At 35.1% G+C, this 20,519-nt stretch overlaps 1 protein-coding gene across 7 annotated transcripts in view; it reads left to right on the top strand.

The window, feature by feature from the left end:
• Positions 1–20,519, top strand: part of PDE4D (phosphodiesterase 4D) — a 1,055,987-nt gene that overhangs the window by 714,217 nt on the left and 321,251 nt on the right. The window lies entirely within an intron of this gene.

The raw sequence follows: 20,519 nt of genomic DNA, 5'->3' as shown, positions 1-20,519 counted from the left end.
TCTATGTTCTAGGTAGTCTTAATAATTCAGTTTTACTCTTGTCCAGAAGAAATAGATGCCATTAATTCAAAGTTAATATTTTATTAATCTTTTATTTCTAAAAAATTTTCTAAAATCACATGAAAATTCTTGATCTCACTAAACTGTCATAACTTTGTTTTGCATCAAAGTTAGCTCATATTAACCAAATAACTAGAAAGAAAGAAGATACTGAGAAAAATCTTAGACTTCCTTCTTCACTTGTGTGTTCTAGATATTTATAGGAAAAGATTGATTCTTCACAGTTTTCTGTTTCTAATTGATTACAGCCTATCGTACCAAAAGCTATTTCATCAATACTAAATAGAAGTGATATTGTTTGCAAAATCTTGGGAATAAGGTATTTCTTATTTAGACCAAATGCAACATATCTGGAAGCTGCCAGGCCTACATAGAAATACATGATAACTCTGGATTAAAATCTGTTCTTTGCTTGCACAGAAATGGTTCAAAAATTGGATTAAAATAAATTACAAAAATTATTTATTTGATTTAGACAGTAAAGAAGATAGTGCTCTTGGAAATTTTCAAGAAACTATAAAATTAGAGAAATCAAGTTATAAAATTCACTTGTAACAATGTGTGAGCTAAGTTTGACAAGGGGTAAATATAAGTTGCCAGCTAAAGGTATAAGTATTACCTCCATTGGATTTTATTTCAAAACAAAATACCATTTATTTTTATTAATTATGTTAATTTGTTACACTAATGAAATTTGGTTTAACATTAAAAATATATGTCTACTATATGCTTTACATTCTATTGAACATGATTCTATGCTTATTATTTGAGTCCTATACTCATATGTGCTAAATTGTATGCTCATAACTTAGCATCAAAGTTTTATAAACATTGCAGTTTATCACTGAGATCTGATAGAAAGTTCTTTAATATCATAGATTTCCAACTGCTGGGTGGAGGATAAGCAATAGCTTGATGGACTAATGAGTTGAAGAAATCTCACAAAAGGCAGAATTTAAGCTCTATTGTATGACTCTCAAATATATTATAAACCTTGCCTTCTCAGTCTGGCAAAGACGTTTTCACTTTTCTTTGGTTACGTTCTGGCCTTTTCCAAAATAAAAGCAATTGGCATAGCTAAGAATGACTTTTGCATGTATTTGAATGCTCCACATTTGTAATTTTAACAAGTTTCATTTGTGACAAGTTTAAGTAGTGAGGGTGACATCTTGAATAGCTATTATGAGCCAGTCTTTTTTGGGGAGCTTGAGAAGCCTAATCTCTCATTCATTTCCCCTTAATTTGATTATTAAGTACCCACATAATAATTAATTTGATTATTTATTTGTACTGTTTGTGAGTTCTATTTTGTCTTCCCTGTTAGACTGTAAACTCTTTGAGGTCAGAGGCTCCATTACATACAACAGGAATGCCATTAATGCCTATTTGATGAAGTGTCCTACTATACTCTCTTATTTGATATTACCCCATAATGCCTTTATTGCCATAACCAACTTATGTGTGTGTGTGTATATACACACATGCCCATGTGCACAGGCACATATACACACAACTATATAAATGCTATAATTATCTTCTGAATAGTTTTATTGCATAGTATCCCTAGAATTAAAGGTGTTAAACTGTTTAATGTAAATATTTAAAATATTTTATTATTTTACAACTTTAGTTTTTCATGTCCTTATTTCTTTTTTAATATATGAGATTCTTAAAACATAGAAGTAACTTAAGCTTATCTTGACCTTTAAGAAGCTTTGAATATGATTCCACTATTGAAGCAACTGAAAGAACTGGACATTAGACAACATTTTCTCATTGGATTTCTACCGTATAAGATTGTTTGCTTGAGAACAATATTTTATATCTCATAAAATCTTCAAATGTACCTAGTGCAGTGTCATTTTTTCTTTGAATATCAAATGAATATTAAAGTATGATACTGGTGGTACACTTAGCTTTAAGCTGGAATATTTTTCGTTTGCATTGCATGAAAGCAATTCTTTGGAATCATTTGGGCTAAAGGTATTTCAAGTCTATAAGATATGAAATTCAGTTAAAGAGTCTGACTTACTAAAGTAATAGCAAAATCATATGCATTTGATGAGTACTGACTCCTGAGAAATATATGATCTTAGGCCATTATACAATGCTCAAAATGGACTTGAAAGTGGTTTTCGGCAATTTTGTGTTTTGTCAAGATTTTGTCTTTTGTGTGTAAAATACACTTTTATAATAATAAGCCAACAATGACTAATGCATAGATTACTAAACTAAGTTAGATTTGAGGGAGAGGGAGAAGGGGGGGGAGGAGGAGAGGGAAGAAAGAGGGATTGCATAATAAGCTTGATTTCCCTCTGTGGATCCAGAATGGAGTGCCAACCATGTTTTAAGTAATGGGATCAGTGTTAGCATTGGGCACTGGTTACAAAGATGAGTGCTGTTTTGAAGGGCAAGGTACTGATTTGTCACACTAGGTCCCAGCACCCTTGTTTAAAGAATCACTTTATTACTTTAGAGTGACACCTCTCACATCTGTTTTAGAGGAAAGAGAGGGAAATGATGTGCTCATGTTAGATTTCAGAAAATAATATAAGAGAATTTGTGTTGATGGTTTAAATATACTACCTAGAAAAAAAATGGGGAAAAACGATCTGGGAAGCAAAGAAAGAATAAAGGAGCTAGGACTTAGCAGACTTGTGGACCTTGACAACTAGGAAATTTTGTGTTTTAAAAATACTGCTGTTTAAAATTACAGTAACGTTCAAGGAAATTTAGGAAGTTACTTTTGTAAAGATGATTCTGTCTTCCAACCAGAACAAAGCACAAAACTTTCCACTTTCTGACTTTTTAAAAGGAGATGTTAAAAGGAACATTTTATGTAGTGACTATGGGATAAGTGTTATGCAAACAGAAAGGAAGTCATTCAGCGCATATTTAAATGTAGGGCAGAGATTATTCCATAGCATTCCACAGGCTAGAAACAGAAAGTGTCTTCTAGTTTTCTTGCCCTTTATACTAATGGGGTCATGGGATAGATGACGTAATTGAAATACTCAGAAAAATCTCCAAATCTCGTTTTTGCCAAATGTTTCAACATCTTTCCCTCCCCATCATTTTAGCAAAGCTGTCAAAGAGGTGATCAAACACCTGTGAGCATACTTGTATCTCTTGTGGAAGGGCTGAGGAGTACATTTGTTTCATGTGACATGGACTGAACTGTAGAAGGGAGGATTGGCCATCAGACCAAGAAGCAAAAGCACAAGTGATATTCAGGCTATGAAAAAATAAAGCAATGTTTTCCAAAACAAGAAGATCCAGAGAACCTTAAATCATCCCCTGTACTCATAGAAAGTAAGATACATCTGTAACTTTGATCTGAAGGAGTTATGGTAGCAGCTATGAGCAGGGATCATAGGAGAACATGGTCTCACAACTACCCTTTGGCACTCCCAAAACCTAGGCAATAGCACATCCGTGGTTGTCGAATCAAACCTCACAATGCCCACTAAAGAATGCTGGCTAGAACCCACATCTGAATAGGGGAATGAGTGCCACCAACAACTCAATACACTGGGATGTAACTTTCTGAGTACCGTAAGAATACCTCCTATTCCAAGGCATTTTTTATTTTTCAAAGATTTTCAGATGTAAAAGATGTGACAACTATTGTTTTTAGTGTTCCACAATTCATTTCATTTAATTATTTAGGGTAAGTGAAGAGGATGGATATAATTACTGTCAAACATTTAATAATATAAGAAGAATTGTAGGGTCAGGGACCAGAGACCACACATAGATGTCTGAGAAAGTCCGAAGAAAGAATAATAAGAGCTAATTTATGTTGGACACTTACTATGTACCTGGCGATGTTCCCAGTGTTGTTGTATACGTGTTATCTCATGCATGGCATCCTCCAGAACAGCACCAGGAGGGAATTCTAGCATTGCCTTTATTTTACAAATGAGGAAACTAGGCTGAGAGAGTTTAAGAAACTTCCACAGGTATGCACCCTGAAGTCTGTCCCAGAACCTGGACTCCTACATAGTCACTGTCCAGCTTCCTGACCTGGATCCTCTTATCACCACACAAGGAGGAATCCCATATTGAGAGGTGCAATTCTAATATATGTACTGCTTCCTCTACTTAACCCACATCTTTCTCTGAAGAGAGAACACTTTGTAATTTGACATAGATTTAGTAACCAAATAAAATATATACTTATTAAATAATATCTAAAATGTCCACCAACCTAACTGATATTGGCTTAAAGTAGTATTAAGCAAAAGCATCCAAATAAAAGTATTTTTTATGTAAAAAAAAAAAAAGGAAATAAATCAGTGGTTTTATGTTGCCTGCTTCCATCCCCTCCCCAGGTTTTGCTTCATGGGCTTCCATCTGGCTGATTTCATCTGGCCAAAAACGTTGGTCATGTGGTGATATTTTACTGCCAAAATATTGCTCCTTGGCCAGCTGTTCAGAGGAGCCAGAAGATTCTCTGAGCTAGAGAGGTCAACTTCATCCTGTGTCATGCCTATTTATTCTACTGGCATTGTCTTGACTATTAAACTAGCCTTCTTAATGACATTCCAAATTGTGAGTAATATGGGCCAACTTGACAATGAAAAAATAATTACCCTATAGGCAACATTTGTACAGAAAAATCACAATAGTTTTAACAGTCATTGCACCTTGCAGGGTGAGGTAGCATGGTGTAGGAGGAGAACACTGGCTCAACAGAGCGAGGTTCAATGCCAACTCTGCTGCTTTCTTGATTGGGCAGTTTTCCTAATCTCTATGACCCATTTCTAAGTCTGTAAATAGAAAATAAAAATGCATACTTCATAAGGCCATGGTGCAGATTAAATGAAAATGTGTTCATAAAGTCAGGCTTGCTTACCACCTCTTTTATAGCATTTTCCAAGTTGAAATCCTTAAGATTTCACAAATTGTGTGAAACTTCTTTTGTCAAATACATATGCATCATTATTAGGACCACTCTTGGTTACAGAATAGGATAGTGCAGCTGGCTTATAAAGCAACTGGGGCATACAAACAGGCTACCCTCGGAAAAGTGGTGTGGACGGATGGTTGAGAGCTGGCTGTCTCTAGAACCACACTGCTGAGGTTCACGTTTCCACACTACAATTTAGAGCTTTGAAACACTGGGCAAGTTACTTAACTTCATGTGCTTCAGTTTCCTCATCTGTAAAACAGGATACTATTATGATTTAATGTGTTAGCCCTGTAAAGTGCCTGGCACATAGCACTGAAACAGATGTTAGCTATTGTTAATAATAGAATGTAAGCTCCATGTGGCAGCAATTTGTGTCTTTTTTTTTCCTACCTCTTTATGACCAATGCTTAGAAAGGTGTCTGGCACACAGTAGGTGCTTGATGTATATTTATTGAATGAATGAACCTATTAACAAATGTTTTCAGATTTGTGGCAAGCATGAGAACACTGTTTCCTTTTGTCACATTCATGAAAACAGGGGTTAGAGCTGAAGAAACCTGATGGTTCATTTGCTCAGACTCATTCATCTTACATTGAAGAACTTGAAGATCTTGAGAGGCCCTGAGGTCATGCAACTTGATAGTGCCAAAACCTTTGCTCCAATGTCCCACCCCTCACTTCAGTATAGATCCCATCTAATTCAATGTCTTTAGTAAATAAGTAAGGGAATAAATTATTTGGAGCCTACTTCTTGTAACCAGGGTAGAAAGTGAGGGTCATAATTGGGCAATGAACGTGGAAGGGCAGACATTTGAATAATAGACTCTTCCAGGCAAAATGAAGCTCAGATATTTTGCCTAAAAGCCTAAAAATCACTTCTTATATCAGCTACAATAGGGGTTTTGTAGAGTGGGACCACTTTGTAAATAACAATTTTGTAGAAGGTATTATCTGCATTTTTCTAAGTTGAAAGAAAGCCACATCTCCAACATTCAAAAGAATCTGTGCAATTATCAATGTGGATCAGAAACAGAGACAGAGAGGGGAAATACAGTTTGAGAATTCTCTGTTCTATTAAGACTCACATAGAGCAACCATAGACAGAAAGATTAAGAACTCTGTGTACTAAATATAAAAATACCAATTCTATAAGGTGGCCTGGTGGGCGGGCTGTAGGCCCGCACAGAGGAGCACTGTCAGATGTGGACTGACAAAAGATGTAAAAACATCAAGGTGGCAAAAGAAGAAAGGATACTTCCCACTGCTGAGGGTTTATAATGATGCTTGTGGGTATTTCTGATCATCAGTGTGAGAGCCATACTATAGTTAAAAGTCTACTATTTTTGAATGTGCAATAGGTGTGAATATTTATGTTTAATTAGCAATTCATAAGATTTGCATTGTTCATTCTCAAAATGTTGATTTTATGATTTTCAACTAGTATATTTTTGTCTTTGGGTCATGAAGTTGATGAGCCCCCATCAAATAATTTCAAGAGATGGGACCTTGACTGAGTAGCCCAGTTAAGACTTGTCTGGTCTGGGCAGAGCAAATAAGGAACACTTCCTACAAAAGAGGAACCATTCAGTTCTATACACTGTACCTTACTATTCCTTGTTCTGGAGGCTCCAGCATCTATCATGTTCTTTGCCACAGACAAATATCCACTCCCTACCTTGGCTCTCCTTCCTCCCAACTTCTATTATTTTTTACCCTTGAACTATAATTGAAAGCCTTTTTAAATTCTACAACAAGGGGCTGAAGAGAGGTGTCTGAATTTCTGCAAGGTGGAGTTAGGTAAGCACCCAGAGTTACTTTTATTCAGAGCAAAAGAAAATTCAATTGGCAAGGGAGAATACAATATGGTACTTTAAAACTTATCAAGTTATATAATTTAATACTTGATAATAGTGTACATTTGGAAGGGAAAAACTAAAATGTGAAAGAGCAAAGATGGATTTGTGAACAGAATAAATGCGTGTTACTACAGTTGTTAAGTCACTCATATGCAAAAGACAGACATTTCAAGAGGAACAAGTATGCAAGCCACATTCCAAAAGAAAGCTTTGGAGGAGTTAAGCTAAAAAATAATAAGCTTTGTGCTGAGGTAAAAGTAATAAACCCTGTTAAAAAAAAAGAAGAAGAAGAATGAACTCCAATATAATCAGAATACATATAAAAGATCAATTCTTTTATTCAGAGACTATTTTTTGAATGCTTATGATATGCCTGGTTAGTGGTGGTGCTGATAAATCTTAACAGCCAGCTCTCTGTGAAAAACAAAAAGCTTATTTGTAATATTTGCTGATTTCTGTGTGAAACGTTCTCCCACCAGCCCATTTCTAGCTGCAGAGCTCACTCTGTATGGAGTTGGCAGGAGATACGTAGTAGCACATAGTGTTTCCACCATGCAGTTATGATACATATAAACTACCTCAAAAATGTAGATAGTAAAATATAGTCAAATTATTAAGACATGATGAGTTTAGTATTTGTTACCATTGTTTTCAATATAATTTGTTTAATTGTAGGCTTACGTAATTTAAGTTTTAAGAGCCATTGAGTCTAACACCAACTTACAAATACTCCTAAAAATGTAACAGTCAGCTCTCACCAGTTGGTACAGACCTCTCCAGCACATCACTGTGCCTGATACTTTATTAACCACCTAGAAATATCTACCTTATGTCAGGGATATAATGAGGAGCAAAATGGATGAAGTCTCTGCTCTCATAAAGTTTACGTTCTAATAAACAAGTTAGGAAATAAAAGAAAGGACTGGGATGCGAGGGGCTCTGCTTGGAGAAGTCATGGAAGCCTTCATAACGAAAATAATTTATCTGCATGTAAGTTGAAACATACCCATTCCTTACATCCACAAGTACATTTGTAGTTCTAGGCAGACAGTCTGTCACTCAGAATTGCAGGAGCTCAATGGAGCCATATGGATGTTGACCTCATTAATGACTTTGCTTTCAGTTGGATCAGACTCCAGTCTCTTGAGTGAATTTGCCTTTGCTTCTCATTAGTATAAAAATACAAGGAGGAGGAAGAGGAAGAGGAAGAGAAAGGAAGGGGGAGAAGGAGCAGTTTATAATATACTTTCTGTTACATTATTTTATTCCATCCTGAAAAAGATTCAATATGTAGAAAATATTAAAGTAAAATAAATTGGAAGTTAAAATTCAATGGCAGTAGTATGCCCTATAGTACTTTTTTTTTTTTGGTTTGTTTTATACATCTGTTCATGTCTGCCTGCAAAACATAGATGTCACAAGCTAAGAGTAATTATGTGATGTATTTTCGATTTACAAAAGTAATCATAGACATTTCAAACCTTGCATTAGACGAAAGCTAGCCAGACCAAAGTATTCTCTGACACATAAATTTTTAGGATGGTGCCTGTAAATATTATGCTTCTAATGCTTGTCGCTTGATCCTTTTTGGCAATTAACTTGCCTTTAATTGATCTGTGGATTATCCACTGGAAGTTGCTATGGATAAAGGAATGTAATGGCAGAGTTTGTTTATATAGGTTAACAAAATAGAGTGGCTGGGAGGAGAGGCTTAACTCTATAAAATCGCCTTGGTTTTCAAGAATTTTTCTTTTCACATAATGGCAATGTTTAGATAGAGAATGAAAAATTAGCTGAATCCAATTAGTGTTCTCATCCAAAGAAAAGATTTATGTCCTGTTTAAGAATCACATTGATGTGATGACGTAAGTACATTCCCTAGTGAAAGGGTGGTCATGTTAGGGGAGGGAAAAGCCTAACAGCAAAACCTCTTCTGTCGTCTTTATGTTGTACATGACAAAAAGCTCTCATTTGTGGCTTCCATGATGTATCACTGCCCTGATCTCAGATGAACTGAAAGAGGAAAACATTTCATTGCTAAAATAACTGTCTCATTTAATGTCTGACTGGCTCGTAGAAAATGACTAGATATTTCCCACTATAACTTTCCTTAGTTGCTTATTGTAAAGTTCAAAATGCCTTGAACAAAGGTAGTCGAGAAGTTGCCAGTGGCGCTGCTACTAGTGGCCATGCTTTTGTTCTTCATCCTCCCTTATTGAAGAGGACAGGGATGACTTTCTGCAACTTCTGTTGTATGTGCTTTTCAAACCCTTGCTTGAGATACTCAGGGACAAGAAATGTCAGGTTTCTCTTCCTAAAGCAAAACCATGTGGACTAAGACAATATAAACATCAGGGACATCTGACTTGCAGAAATATCAAGAAAGGAAAAGAAGAAATTATTGGCTGAGAAACAAATTATCTTGCATTTTGGAGTGAGTTTGAAAGGCGTAATGTTTGTTTTTACACTATATGACTTTCTTTTTTAAAAAAAAAAATATCTTGTCTTCCCAGTGGTGGTTGGGAGGGCAAGGACTCTCTTTCCTTGTTACATTATCTATGAGTAAGCCTTAGGACTCTCTAATCTAATTGGTATGAAATGATAGGTGTGAATGTGCCATTAAGTGAGAAAAAAAAATGCTTAGCCATTTTTTACTATTAATAATATAACCAACATGCAGATCACGAAACAAAACATTACCACCTCTCAAGGAGACCCGTCCTGCTTCTTTCTAGTCAGTATGTCCCCGAAGATAACCACTATCCTGATTTCCAATAGCATAGATTTGTTTTGCCTATTTTTGAACTTTATACAAATGGAATTATGCAATACAAACTCGTTTATTTTATCTTCTTTCAGTCAATATTGAGTTTGTGGGATTCGTTCATATTGTTTTGTGTGCTTGTAGATTCTTCATTCTCATTGTGATGGTATTGCAGCAAGTGAAGATACCACAGTTTACTTATTCATTTCGCTGTTGATGGATATTTGGGTATTCCAGTTTTAGGCTATTATGAATAGAGATGTTATGAACACTCTAGGTTATCTCACTTGGTAAAAAATGTACATGCAGTATGTGTAGGTTCTGTGCATTGCATACACATAGGTTGGGTATATCCCAAGGAGTAGAGTTTCTGGGCTGTAGGTTATGCATCTATTTTTATTTACTGCTGAATAGGTTTCCAAAAAGTTTGCACCATTTATGTGTTATGGGTTATGCATCCATAAAGCAGTGTTCCAGTTTTCTACATTCTTATCGAAGGGTAGGTATTCCATATTCAATGACAGCATCTTAATAAATTATGGTCTAATAATAACAATGCCATTTTATTTATGGAGTTGGATCTTCTAATCTTTAAGACTTGTTTTTCCAGGAATGGTATGGGTATAGTGAGCCACTCACACTCTGTCTGTCTCCTCATATTAATAGTATGTAACTGTGAAATAAGTGGCTCAAAGAGGAAACTCGGTCTGATATGCAGAAGTAGAATTTTTCTTCCATTTGACCCAAATTCAGTTTAAGTACATAATCTTACTCTTAACAATTTACTCTTAACAATAATAAATCAAGATTTATTTTCCAAGCCAACAATAATTACTGTTAGCAAAACCAATGAATAATCTTTTATTCTATTTTAAAATTTCCATCTCATACTTTTAGTTCTAGCTATCTATCCTGTGCTCACTTTAAACTAGGTTTTCTCTCCCATAAATTATTCCCAGGAAAAAATATTTTGGACTTTTCCTAAACTACTTTTACTTGTTTAAAAACACTGGCAAAGGCATGTGCAACATAAGTTGCAATACAATAAATGTGTATTGCTTTTTCAAGGATTTTTTTTTACCCATGCCTGTAGAGCAGTTTTTTTCTTTATTCTCTTTCTTCATTCTTTGTCATCATTGTCTTTATTTTATTAATGTCAAGCTGCTGGTGATATATAAACCTCTTTTGTGTGAAGCTCATCACAAACTGATTGATGATATCAATCCAGCTTCTGACACATCAATTACATTAGTGGACCTGGGTTCAGTTTGTACCATGTCAAAATGTGACCATTAATTTCTAGATGATGACTGGAAAAATTTAGCACATTAATAACTGAGGGCCCTATCTCTTGAATCTTTCAAAATCCAATCCTAAGCCCCTCTAATTTGCAGCATATTAGAGAACAAAAGGGAACATTAAGACAGTATGTATTCTAGGGATTTTATGATATATAATGTTATTACCAGATACTTCAAATCATGAAATTTGAAGGATTATACAGTTTCTACATAAGAATCACTTGATTCAGAAATTGGGGAAAGTGGTATGGATTTATTATGTTCTCTTTTAAAGTTTACTGTCTATGTTAGTGCTCTCTGGAAGTTTGTTATCATATTTGACTTTTACCTTTAGGTTTTTTGGAAATAAGGTTTTCCTAAAAATGTAATACTCAAACCCAACATTCTTTAGTGACTAAATAATTCCCTGGGTCCTGCTGGAAGTCATTAATTCTTTCAGGTCATTAAAATGTAGTTTCCAATAAAAACCAAATAGCAGCTTAGGACAGTTACATTTTTGGGTCAGCAATAAATGTGGCATGATAATTAAAATCCACGGAATTTATTTTAACCAAATATATTTAACCTATCAAATCTTTTAGCAAAACAACTAAAGAAAAGAAGAATGACTTATCTTTGTTTCCAACTCCCTGTTGTCTTGCCTGCTTCCATGGGTGATAACAAGATATGAAATATCCAAAATCAGAGAAAAAGAGTATAACTAGAGACAAAGATCATTCCATAAGTAAATAATCAGCCCTGGTATTTACTGAATGCACACTGATGCACCTGGCATTACAGTTTCACCTTCATAGGGGGAACTTATTCTGAAATGGTACTTTAGAAAGAATCTAAAAAATAATTAGAACTTTGGAAAATAGAGTTAAAAAAAAAACAATGTTTTTCAGGCTTTGTTTTTGCTTTGGGAAGGTTTTTCTTTTTCTTATTTTTCAATCACCTTGCTATATTTGAATGAATATCTAGCTTATACCTAGCACTAGAAGCTAGAGAAACATACACTTTTGCTGAACAAGGCAATTTAGAAACAACTACAAAATTCTGTGGCTTACGTCAGTGCCTTTCAAACCTGAATATGTACATGGATATCCTAAGGATCTTGTTAAAATGCAGATTCTTACTGAGAGATTCTGGGAAGGGGCTGAGATTCTGCATCTCTAAGAAGCTTCCATACAGTGTAATGCTGCTGGTTTTGGGACCACAGTTTGAGTAGAAAGGGTTTAGGCTATGGGTGCTAGAGTGAATTTTTCAGATAGAATAAATTTTGTTAATAGGTTACAGATGACTGGCTTTAGAGGAAATCAGTCAAAAATTAATTGGCATTCTTTTAGTTGAGTCCAAAAATAATCCTAATTTATATTAGGATAATAGGGGCTTCCTAGTATGATACACTAATGCACTAACAAAATATCTAGGTCCTGAAAACAAATCAAATAACAGATTTTGCAAATGCTTAAAATAACTATCCACATTTTTTGGTGGTTTACTCCTTGTTCAATTGACAGAAACAGTCTTAAGGACACAGTACTGAAAGGGAAGATGGCTATGTTCCTTTTTTTCTTTTTTGAGATGTTCATAATGAACATCTGCTTTTGCATCAAAAGTTTAGTTTGTGAATCTTGGTTTTCCATGAATGACTTAAGCCACTGAAGAAGTGCCCCCAAGATATCTACAGTAAGAATTTAAGAGACTGAGTATGAAACTTGGCCTCATCCACCAAGGTTGCTTTCATCCTTAAGGAAGAATTTGCTACACTTCTGAGAGAGCTGAGTATCATCCCATACCACTGGAGATATGAAGTTTGTGCTAAAATGAAATTATTTAGTGATCATGTGCCACTTTTCAAGTATTTTCACTCATCTTTACTATTATGACAGTAAACTGTGGAGAGAAGGGAAGATATGGCTAATATGTCTTTTAGTATTCCTTGGTTCACAATCACCGCTAAGGAATGACTAAACAGATTGAAAATATTTTTATTATAACCTCTGTGAAACAGTCCTTCCCATAAAACATCAGTATATTGCATAAAGGCATAATATATTGTTAAATATTCAAATCCAAGTTCAGACTTCATTTATTTGCCACTTACTACATAATGCAACATGAAAAATATAATTTATTTTTAGTGTAAACTTTCATTGTTATCATAACTGAAGTCCCAGCTCATATTTCCTTAAGTTACATTCAAATGTTAATTATGCTATGAACTATAGCAGTTTTTGCATGGAAGGGCAGCAGTCAGCTGAACTACATTTCTGCTCTTATCTTGGCTCATTATAGAACACCAGGCAAGTTACTTAAGTTCTCAGGCCCTTAGCCTTCCCATTTGAAATTGAGTATATAGACTGTATAACTACTATATCCTTGTAAACTTATGAAAATGGCATTATGGAAGTATAATAAAACTATGACCCAAGATATGTACCAAAGTATTTTTCCCTACATCAAGCATGCATTCACGAAGTCAACAAGCCAAGAAAGATCACAGAATAGTTCAATGTCTCTGTGAACTTATATGAAATTCAATAGTTCATTCAACAAATGTATATGAGTATATATAATCTGTCAGACTTATGAAGCCCCAAACTTTATTTTGTACTGTCTGATACACATTGTTTAAACCAGGGTTTGGCAGACTTTTAGAAGTGACCTTGTTGCTAATATTATTTTTCTGGCTGAATGTTAGTAAGTATGAGCAAGAGGAGAGGGATGTGTGCATGATCTCATTTATAAACTCACAGAAGCATAGAATAGAATGGTGGTTATCAGAGGCTTATGTGGGCAGGAGAGAAGGGGGAACTGTTGGTTCAAAGGATACAAAATTTCAGTTAGACAAGAGTAATAAGTTCAAGAAATCTATTGTACAACATGGCGATTATAGTTAAGAACAATGTGTTATATGTTTGAAAATCTGTAAAAGAGTAGATTTTAAATGTTCCCAGGACAAAAACAAAGTATCGAGGTAATGCATATGTTAATTAGCTTGATTTAGCTATTCCACAATATGTACATATTTCAGAGGAGATCAGGCACATTCAGGTTGGTATGGCCATAGATAATGTGTACATATATCAAAACATCATCTTCTATACCATAAATGTATGCAATTTTTATTTGTCATGTAAACATTTTAAAAATAATTATTTAAAAAGAGAAAGGGTGTGAAAATGATGACTAGCTCTTACTTTGTGTTGTATAGTCTGGGGTTTCAAGAAAGAGACCTTCCTAATGCTTACACCCAACTGGATTAATATGAAATTAATAGGCTATTTACTTGCCCAGTTGATTCAACTGGTTTATGAAAAACTATTAATAATTTAAACTCTGTCATGTTACCAAAACAAATATTTATATACTACTGAGATAGATTTTATCATCTTCAAGTCTCAGTATATACATGAGAGAAATAAAAAGAACTAGTAAAAATTATGTGAAGAAGCAAATCCAAATATGGTTATTTGCAGTTCAAAGAAGACAGGTATTTGTCTTCTCTAAGAGCCACTAGACCGCAAAATATCAACATCAAGATGAATGGCAACACTGTGGGAAGTGATGCAGATAAGAGGCACCATGTGTTGTAGATCCTGGTATTCGTCAGAGATACGGAATGAAGCTGAATTTTTTTAGGATGGGTCTAGGAGTAAAATAAAATGAGAGGTTATACTAAGTATAAAACCATGTCTTTACAAAGGTCCTTCCCATTAAGATCTTCACAATATTTAAAGTCATAAGAAAATATGGGAATTGCTTTTAAGTATCTAATTCAGATTAACTAAAAAATTATTTTCTAAAAAGAGAGGTTTTTTTTTTTTTTTTTAAAGAATGTTTAGAACATAATGTATTTAAAGTGAGTAGTTTAGCTTCATGATTGAGCAAAGATGCCTGAGTTCAAATCATGGCTCTTAAATTGGCTTGTATGACATTTATTAAATTTCTTAAATGTACTCTGTTTTCAGGTGCCTCTGTACCTACATCATTAGAGTTCTGTGAGTGTTAGATAATATATGTGTAGCCAGCCCTTAGACCAGTGCCTGGCATATAGTAAGCAATCAGCCCATATTAGCTATCATTATTCATGAGAATAGGCTATAAATTTCTTTCCATCAAAGATGAGTATTAACATGAATAGATAACTTTTTTATGGAACAAGACTGATTTTCTGTTTTTCTATAGCGCCCATCATTCAAAAAAAAAAGAAGAATAAAAGGAAATAATCACCAAGTAACCCTTTAAAAATAGATGGAATTTATGCCGTACATACATACATACCTTTGCCAATAAAACTGGATGTCTCCTATCTCTGGATGGTAACTATTTCAAAGTGTTAAGACCTAGCCAAGTGTCATATGCACAATAGGTAGTCAACACGCATATACAGAATTTAATTTTGTAAAAATTTCAAATTACTATTATTGCTTTTTCTACTTGTAAAACAAGTACAATACCCCTTGACTTTTGTGGTATGGACTATTATAAGGAACTCTGATGCTTCTTGACAAGTAGTAGTTAGATCCCTTATACAATAGAGCTCTTCTGTGGGTTTAAGTTACCGAACATGAATGAACCTATGGGTCACTTAATATCCATGTCACATGTGGTTTCCTTATTCTATACTCTTCCTGACAAATAAGATGACTCTGAACTGATAAACACATTCTATCTGTGTATAAAAATGCCTTCCAGAAGGAAGCTAACTGTTAATCTAGACCTGTGCCGTCCAATAAGAGAGCCACTTGCCATAGAGCATTTGAGCTGTGGCAAATCCAAATGACACGTGCTGGAAACGTAAAATGCACAGAGGATTTCAAATGCTATTATGAGCAAAAGTGAAAAATATCTCATTTGTGATTTTTTATATTGATTACATGTTTTATCTCAGAATATTATGGGGATACAAACATTTTAGTTACCTGTCTTGCTTTTGAACAATTTGAGTCAATGTTGTGTGCCCATCACCCAGATAGTGTGCATTGTACCCATTAGGTGTGAATTTACCCAACCCCGTCTCACCCCCCTCCACCTGCTTGATTTCCATTGTGTTTTACTTCTCTACATCCATATAAGTATTGATCAATTAGTTCCAGTTTAATAGTGACTACATGTGGTGTTTGCTTTTCCATTCTTACAATACTTCACTTAGAAGAATGGTCTCCAGTTCCATCAGGTTGTTACAAAAGGTATTAGTTTTCCATTGTTTTGTGGCTAAGTAGTACTCTATGACACACATGTACCATATTTTATTAATCCATTCATGTACTGATGGGCATTTGGGTTGATTCCACATCTTTGCAACTGTGAATTGTGCTGCAGTACACATTCAAGTGCAGGTATCTTTTGATAAAATGACTTCTTTTCCTTTGGGTAAATATCCAGTAGTGGGATTGCTGGATGAAGTGGTAGGTCCACTTTTAGTTCTTTGAGGAATCTCCCTACTGTTTTCATAGATGTTGTACTAATTTGCAGTCCCACCAACAGTGTATAAGCATTCCTTTCTCTTTGCATCCATACAGCATCTATTGTTTTGGGACTTTTTAATAAAAGCCATTCTAACTGGAGTAAGGTAATATCTCATTATAGTTTTAATTTGCATTTCCCTGATAATTAGTGAAGTTGAGCATTTTTTTATATTTATTGGCCATTTGTGTATCTTATTTTGAAAATCTTCTGCTCACGTATTTTGCCCACTTTTTCACTGGGTTGTTTTTACTTGTTGATTTTCTTGAGTTCTCTATAGATTCTGGTTTTTAGCCCTTGATCAGATGTACAGCCTGTGAAAATTTTCTCCCATTCTGTAGGTTGTCTGTTGCTGTGTTGATTATTTTTTTAACTGTGCAGAGGCTTTTTAATTTAATCAAGTCCCATTTATTTATATTTATAGTTGCTGTGATTGACATTGGGATGATCTTCATAAATTCTTTGCCTAGGCTGATATCTAGAAGAGTTTTTCCAACATTTTCTTTTAGAATTCGTATAGTTTCATGCCTTACTTTTAAGTCTTTTGTCCATCTTGTTTTAATTTTTGTGAGTGGTGAAAGATGGATCCTGTTTCATTCTTCTGCATGTGGCTATCCAATTTTCACAGCACCATTTATTGAATAGGGCTTCTTTCCCCAGTATGTTGTCTGCCTTGTCAAAGATCAGTTGGCTATATGTGGATGGCTTTATATCTGGGTTCTCTGTTCTGTTCCATTGATCTGTCTCTATTTTTGTGCCAATACCATGCTGTTTTGGTTGCTATAGACTTGTAGTATAGTTTGAAGTCTGCTAACATGATGCCTCCAAATTTGTTATTTTTGCTTAAGCTTGCTTTGGCTATTTAGGCTCTTTTCTGGTTCCAAAGGAAGAGTTTATCTTCAAGCTCTGAGACTCTTTCTTCTGCCTGGTCTAGTCTATTCTTAAAACTTTCCACTGTATTTTGCATTTCCTTAAATGAAATTTTCATTTCCAGAAAACACTACAGTCTCTGCTTGGGTCTGTGATGATGGGAAGTGCCACTAGGGGGCTGGCAGCTGGTGCCTTGCCCTAAGGAAGCTCCCAGTTCACTGGCAGCAGCAGATTTTGGGTTTGTGAGGGTTGAAAGACTCTTCAGCAGCTCAGGGGCCTGCTGACTACCAGAGGTGTGGGGGAGGGAGAAACTAACTGCTCCACTTGCCCTTCTCACTGGACTCCAAACCTCTCTTGGGGGTGGAGGTTTTGAGGGGGTGACTTCTGCAGATATCTTGCTCCTTCTTGTTCTGCTCTGCAATTTCTTCCTGTGGAATCTCTTGTAGGTTCTGGCACTTTTCCATTAGATTACACCTGATGGATGATTGTTTGTTTTTTTGTTTTTTTCTTTTTCATCTAAAACTATCCCTTCTTTCTGAGATGATCTTCCTCAACCCCTCATTTTTTTCTTTTTTTCTTAAACTAAATTTTCTGCAGGAAAATTAGATGGTAGAGTGAGACTAGTGAATTACAGGACTAGTGAAGATGCATTTAAATATCAAGAATATAATGCAGTATTTCCCAGTATTTTTTAATTTAATGACTTTTTGCTGACCTTAAGACACCAAGGCTAAGACACTGAGGCTTAGAGTGTTTCAGTCACTCTCTCAAGGTCACTTAGCTCCTCTGAGCTGTAACAGGAATTCAGTTCTGCGTGACTCCCATGCCCATGTGACCCAACATGTGCCCATGAAACCCCAGTCCCTGCAGCCGCTCTGCAAAATACCTGTGCTCTGCTTAGTTTTAAGACAGCTGCATGTCCTGTGACCCTCCTGAACATTATTCATTCACTTGCATATGAAAGGCACTGAGAATTATTGAAAAACTGTTTTGCTCTGTTAAATCTTTTTCTCAAATCTTTTTCTCACAGAACACATCCTCCCCTTTTCATGTACCTATACATCATTTGTCACCTTTTACATGCTGGAACTAATCTATAGAACACTGTTTGAAAATGCTAAAACATATTCAGTTGCCTTCTATCATCTCCCATTTTTTATCACTAAGGAAAATGACTTTAATAAAATATAAAATATTCAGGAAAATATATGATTTGATGCTCAGCTCATTTTCAGCCTGATCAGAAAAATAATCAAACCTAGAATTTAAAAATACACACACTTAGATGCATGTCTTAGTTATTCTTATATCCGTAGTGTGTGGTCCAGAGGGATCCCAAGGAGCCTGTAGTGAGGCTCATCACTGTCTGGACTCTGTTTGCATTTGACAAAAAAAGTAGGATTTGCCTTCTGGTTCAAGCTACAGTTCTATAAATAAGGACTTGGGCTTTGGAAAAGCAATGGCAAGATAAATACATTATCATCATCAGAAACCTAAATGGTTGCAAAGTTGGCACTAGTTACATAATGGAAAAAACTTTCACAACATATTTCATAAGATATTTTCATAACATATTTCTTATGTTTACATTATTTTTTTATTTTCTGAGGTGAGGAATCTGTAAGAATTAAAGTTAAAAAAAAAAAACACACAAACAAACATGATTTATCTAGCTGCTTTATTCAAATCAGGCAATTTTGACCTCACATTGTTCCCTGGGGACTTGGCAACTACAGTAACTTGAGCTGGAGTTCCTGATTAGCATCCTAATCACACCCCTTTCATGTCTACCATACTTCGATTATCTTGGATTCAAGTACTATCCTCTGGCTTCCTCACAGAAAGAAAGAATTTGCGAACATGAACTCAGCAGTAATGACTTTCAAGAGGTAATGAATGGCATGCAGTCTCTAGGACTGCTTAGCCAGACGCTCTTCAGATAACCAGCTCCTTTAGATATGAATGTAAATGATGCCTAAGATACACTAAATAAGAATATGAGATGCTGAGCCTTTAGTTTCCTATCCAAAATTTAGTTCACTGAGAAGATTGTTTTCACCAAGAAAGCCATAGACTGTATATAGCAGAAGAACTTTTGTATTGGTGAAAGTCATTATTGCCTGGGATTGGGGGTCTAGGTGCTAGTTTGGGGTTCTGTTTCTGCTGAGCCATAGAAAGCCCTGTTTCCACACTTTCGCCTCTATAAAGCAGGACTGTTGTTATCTTCCTTAATCACTTCACAAGTTGGCTGTGAGAATTAAATAAGGTATGTTACTTGTGGAATAACATAGAAATATTATTATATTAATATATTATTATATATTATATTATATATTATTTATTATTATATATTATATATTATTATATTATATTATATATATTATATAATATATGTTACATTATATATTATATATATTAATATATTATTGCTATGTTATAATAATCTAATTATTATGGGAAGCAATATTTTCAGGGGCCCCATAGATTAATGGAACCTTAAAGAATTCTTGAGAGGTCGTCTTTGATATTTACATAACACCATGTATGAAACCAGTGGTTCTTTTGTTATTTAATCTATGAACTTCCTGAGTCTCTTCTCTACAACACCCCTTCCCACTACCAAAGAAAAACAGTTTATATATAGTCATGTGTTTTTTAAAAGCCTTCAGTGGGAATGAAACCTGTCTGTAAGAGGGTTCACAAGATGGGGAAGACTCCCAGGAGATTGCTAGCCTTAAACTAATGCCCCTATGGCCTCTTAAAATTTCCCCATGTCCATTCAAAATTCCCCAACGTACTTTGGTGGGGAGAAAAATGACCTCATGACATCATACTGTGTGTTCTAGTAGGACCATGTGCAGGTCCCATGGAGTTCTGCTGCTCACTCAAGAGAGGCATAAAACTCTGCAGTCAGAACAGATGAGTTTATGGCTTATTAGCTGATTCTGCCACTTAACTAGCTATACACTCTCTCTCTGCCTCAGTGTCCTCATCTGTAAATTGAAATAATAATGCCCAAATCATAAGGTTTTAGTGGGAATTCAGAGAGATAGTCATGTAAAGTGCTTATCACAGTGCCTGGCACATGGTAAGTACCACTAAAATGTTAGCCGTTAATGACTACTGCTATTCGCAACAATCATCTTTAAAGAGGGGAATTTATAAATGCCTTTCACTTGTACCCATGTCTTTAAAAATGTTTTTAAAAAACATTTAAAAACCATAGAAAGTTAGCAGTTGACAATTGAAGAAGTATGCAAGCTTGATTTACCCAAGAACTGGGCAAGCTTAGGGTGGGC

Source organism: Microcebus murinus, chromosome 11 (genome assembly GCF_040939455.1).
Source record: "Microcebus murinus isolate Inina chromosome 11, M.murinus_Inina_mat1.0, whole genome shotgun sequence".
Lineage (NCBI taxonomy): Eukaryota > Metazoa > Chordata > Mammalia > Primates > Cheirogaleidae > Microcebus > Microcebus murinus.
This window is presented reverse-complemented; position numbering and strand designations above follow the sequence as displayed.